This window comes from Asparagus officinalis, chromosome 7, assembly GCF_001876935.1.
Source record: "Asparagus officinalis chromosome 7, Aspof.V1, whole genome shotgun sequence".
NCBI classification, from domain to species: Eukaryota; Viridiplantae; Streptophyta; class Magnoliopsida; order Asparagales; family Asparagaceae; genus Asparagus; species Asparagus officinalis.
In genome coordinates, this window is record NC_033800.1 from 48443598 (window position 1) to 48448806 (window position 5209).

Below are 5209 nucleotides of genomic sequence, written 5' to 3' on the forward strand. Positions count from 1 at the left end.
ATAGAATTTCATATATATAACCATAAAAACTCAAAACATATGTATGTATATATATAACTATATATATGCATAGAAACCAAAACTTATGTATATATATATATATATATATATACGAAGAAACCAATAAATGTGTGTGTATAGATAATTGAGCTTAGAGTACTTAACACACATAATATAAAACCTAAACTAAGTTACCCAAGCTAGATCTTGATCTTCAATACGCTCGACTTGGTACACTTGCGAATGAAGCTTGAACTTGATCTTTAACGTTGAATTGCGTAGGCTTCACTCTACAATTCCGCCAACCTCCATTGGATATGATCGTTAAGGCTCGATTCCATCCATCCTCTAACTCGTTGTTTGCCTAGAAAAAATACGAAAACACAAATACTAGACAAACAACATTAGAAGTAAATTGTTTATTAAACATCATCAAAACAAGAAGGCCAACAGAAATCTGGATGCTTTGACTCTTCAATTCTCTGCCTTGTTCCTCGCTCCAACCCGCGTTCCCCTGTACTGATTGACACCTTTATTCTCATGCTATCATGAGAATCATCTATCCTCAAGCTTCCATGAGGATTACTAAGTTCCGAAGAGAGATACACCCGTATCATGGGTCCCCCCTTTAAGAACTTGAAGTCCCGTTTAAGTTAGAACTTTTGCTGAGGAAACTCTCGAGCTCCTCCATCTTTTCTGTACCACCTGGCCTTGCTAGGAATCTGGTCCCGACGTCCGATCGGAAATAACTCATTCGTTCCGCGTCTCGTTGTAGTCACCGTTCGCCCCAACTTCCTGCTTGCATTCACTAGTCTCTTCGCTTGCGTCACCGTCCCCAAGCTGGTCTCCCTCGGAAGAGATGCCGAACGAAATATGAACTTTTCACCATCCTTAGTGAAGGTGTACTTCTGAGCCCGCCTCTTGTAGATCGCATATCTATCCCATAAGTATGGATTGCCCAGTATAATCTGACAAACATCTAATGGAACGACGTCGCACGTGACCTCATCAATATACGACTCGTGGAGCGTAAATCTGATAGTGCATTGATCAACTATACTCAGCTTCTCCTCCTTCTGAATCCACCCCAATGGATAGGGCTTCGGATGCTTGACCGTCTTCAGACCCAGCTTCTGAACTAATGCCTCGAATATTAAATTCTTCTCGCTGCCCGAATCAACAATGGCATCAACCAAACTGGTCTTCACTTGCAACTTAAGAACAAAGAGTTGCTCTCTCAGTTCGTCGTCCTCTTTCGTGGTCTGCTTCCTCGTCATAAGGTTGAGACTGCTGTTGGGTTCTGTCATCCCCGGGACTTCTTTCGGACCTTGAGCTATCATGTATGCCTTTTTCTCCTCCTTCTTCTTCAACCCTCTTGGCTTGAGATGAGGATACTTCTCCCAGCACCGATCAGCTATGTGCCATGTCTTCTCGCAGTGACTACAAATCAGCCATGCCTTCCCTGGATCACCCTTCTTCTTCTCCTCCTTAGATTGAGAACCACTAGATTCGCCTCCCGTTTGTTTGGAGTCTCCCTTAGCCTCGTTGCCCTTCTTTTGCTTGCCCTCGAGGGCAATAGTCTTCACGCTCGCCTCTGCAATTGATTCCACCGTGAATAGCCTCATCTCCTTTCGGATGTAATCGCTCAAACCCGCCATATACTTCATAAAAGCGGAATATTCCTCTGTCGCAATGTTGAGGACCATCGCCTGCTGCTGGAACTCTGTGGTGTATTCTTAAACGGTTTGATTGGCTCTTTGGCGCAAGCCGTACCACTTGTACCAACGCTCTTCAAGGAATCCCACCGGGTAGAACTGCTTCCTAAGTAGTTCCTTGAACTTGTTCCACGACATTGCCTTCTTCTCCTACTTGCAGTAGGATTTCCACCACGTCAACGGGTGCCCTGAAAGCTTCAAAGTCGTGAACACAATCTTCTCTTTCGACGAATAGCCATAAAGAGTAAAATACGTCTCCATCCGCTCGATCCAGTCATCAAGCCTCTCGATGTCAACACTCCCATCATAAACAGGAATCTCCACCTTGAAGTCAATCTTCAGGTTCTGATAAGAATTCTTACCCCCTTGATGCAATGCAGCCGTGACGGTCTCCTCCTCCTCGTCAGAATCTGAATCTACTCCTTCCACATCGGACTCAACAATTTTCTTCGAAGAAGATTCACCTTGTTTGCCACCACCATGGATAAGACTAACGAGTTGTGTGAGAGTCGAACCTATCGTCTCGATCTGCTTCTCCAATGCATCAATCCTCGTTGAATTATCCCCTTCAGCCATCTTCTTCTTCCTTAAAACCTGGACTCCTTCCAATAAAATAAGGATCTCGCCAAGTTTCTTGTACTGTGATCAAGTAAGGACCATACACGGGATGCCCCTTCACCGGATCTAAGTGCTCTGATACCAACTTGATACGAGTCGCCGTGCGAGCACCCTTTGGTCGCGGAATTACCAAAAGATGGGTTGAGAAGAAGACAACTAAAACACAAGAACAATTTAGTATGGCGAAGGAAAATACCTTCTCTAGATTATGTAGAATCAATTATTACAAATCTCTCCCTCACAATCTCGCTAGAATCGAGAACAACCTCTCAATCCTCTCTAAACCCTAATACAAAGATTAGAATTTCTCCCTGATCTAAATCTGTAAGATCTTCTGTTTAGAAACCCTAAATAACCCTTTATATAGGTGTACAAACGTGGATGGCAATCTGGCAAATAACCAAGCCCAAACCCAACAGGAAAACATGTAAACAGAAACCCAAATGAACCAGGAATCCTTCGATGAGTCGACTCATGATCAGTTATGAGTCGACTCATGACCTCATATGAGTCAACTCATAACTGATGAGTCGACTCATAACTGATGAGTCGACTCATAACTGATGAGTCGACTCATAACTGATGAGTCGACTCATAACTGATGAGTCGACTCATAACTGATGAGTCGACTGGTCAGAGAAGTTTTGCTAACAGGGCTTGATTTCTTGAGTCGACTCAAAACTGCTATGAGTCGACTCATGATTGATGAGTCGACTGGTCGAATGATGAGTCGACTGGTCAGAGCCGAACTGCGAACTAGGCTTGGTTTCATGAGTCGACTCATGACAGGCATGAGTCGACTCAACCTGTTGAGTCGACTCATGTACATGTATGAGTCGACTCACAGGCTGAAATCTGGATGCTTTGACTCTTCGATTCTCTGCCTCGTTCCTCGCTCCAACCTGCGTTCCCCTGTACTGATTGACACCTCTATTCTCATGCTATCATGAGAATCATCTATCCTCAAGCTCCCATGAGGATTGCTAAGTTCCGAAGAGAGATACACCCGTATTAGAAAGACAACGAAGCAGGACTCCATCATGTGATTTTTGATACAAGGTTCGGGAAATCGCATCATAATAAAATTGTAGGGTCTTCTATTTTACGGTGGCCACTTCTTTGCGATTATCGGGCAGGATTCCATAAAGAACATAGTCAATATATGGAAATCGCCAATCCCTTGGTTCAAAGTCGATTGAAGTCGCACAGGAAACTTTCGATGTTGCTTCTCCTGAACAATCCTCTGTGAGGGATTTAGGATAATATAACTCACGACCCATGACAAATATCGTCATTTCAGCCATTTGTGGTAAAGCTAATGAGGTTGCCAACGCGGCTAATGTGTCTGCATATGAGTTCTGGACTCGTGGGATATATTCAATGAAGAAACGCTCAAACATTAGGGCTAGCTCTAGCACTGCGAAATGGTATGGGATCAGATCCTCATTGCGTACTTCATATTCCCCTCGAACTTGATTTACGATGAGCTGGGAATCACCGTAGGCTTCTAGATGTCGAATGTTGAGCTCTTCGGCTAGCTGCATTCCTAACAGCAAAGCATTGTACTCAGCCACATTGTTGGTGCATGGTTCGATCAAAGAGAATTCCCTGGGGATTACATGACCACTTGTAGATACAAATACCACCCCCACACCGGCTTTGCCCTGTTTAGCAAGTAGTTGAAGCAGAGTATCCACATGCTCCTCTTTAAAAAAGTACTGCTTGGGTGCCTTTTGCTGAGTTGGTACTTAGCCCTGTTTAGCAAGTGTCGCTCGCGCAGTAGTGTCAGCAGCTAAAGTTTTCTTTCCCTTAGACCGGGGACCATTACCTTGGTTGCGTTACGCTTGCGGCTTTGGCTTGTTAGCTTCTTCAGGTTTGACTCAGGCAACGATCTCCTCGGCTTGGTCTCCTCTCCTTGGGAGACCAGTTGTTTCCAAGAACGACATTCTGCAACTCCCATTTGAGCCAGGATATGAGTTTGCAAATTATGGTGGCAAGTTTCCACCAAGGTAGATTGTGTCATGCCCGACGGGCATCGTAAAGTCATGATTCAAAATCTTTCAACAAAGGTTTTGATAGATTCTCCTTTCCTCTGTTTGGTGGCAAGAAGAGTCGGGATAGAAACTTTTGTATCGTCTTCGAAAAATCTAGCAAGAAACAACCTTTTGAGGTCCCCCCACTTATGGATAGACCCAGTAGGAAGCTTCATGAACCATTCGAAGGCAACCCCCTTGAGGGTACCAATAAACAAACGAGTCAATATGGCATCGTTTGCTATCACATCTCCAGTCTGAGACTTGAAGTAGTAGATGTGCTGATTTGGCGAACCCGTACCATCAAAAGCTTGCCAGGTCAGAGGCTTGAATTTTGGCGGATAGGGAGCTGTATCCCATTCAGCAGGGTAAGGCCGTATCATGGAGCTCACTCCTATTGGTGATGGCATTGATACGAGCCTCCAATTCTTCCATCCAATTTGACTGAGGATTTTGCTCGGTCTCTTTATCTCCTTCAGAGGAAGATTCTATGTGATGGGTTTTATGATCGGAATTTTCGTTCATCTTGTCCTTTCCTTTGGAATTAGATGTCTTTGTCTTCGCGGAAGGCTCAGCCCTTTGGGATTGAACTTTATTAGCCACAAGCATGGCCACCATATTCCAAATTTTGTTAATTGTTTCCTGTTGAGGGGCTCCCATATTGCGAGCTCATTGATAGTTTCCTGCTGGAGCTCTGAGTGGGCCATGCTGTCTGTTTCAATCAATCGCTTCTTGTGATGTCTTCAGAATTTTCATCCATATAGGCAGAACTCTCATGTTCTACAAAAGAACTTGAGGATTGAGACTCTGCAATAGCTGAATGTTTTTCATCAGAATTGATTC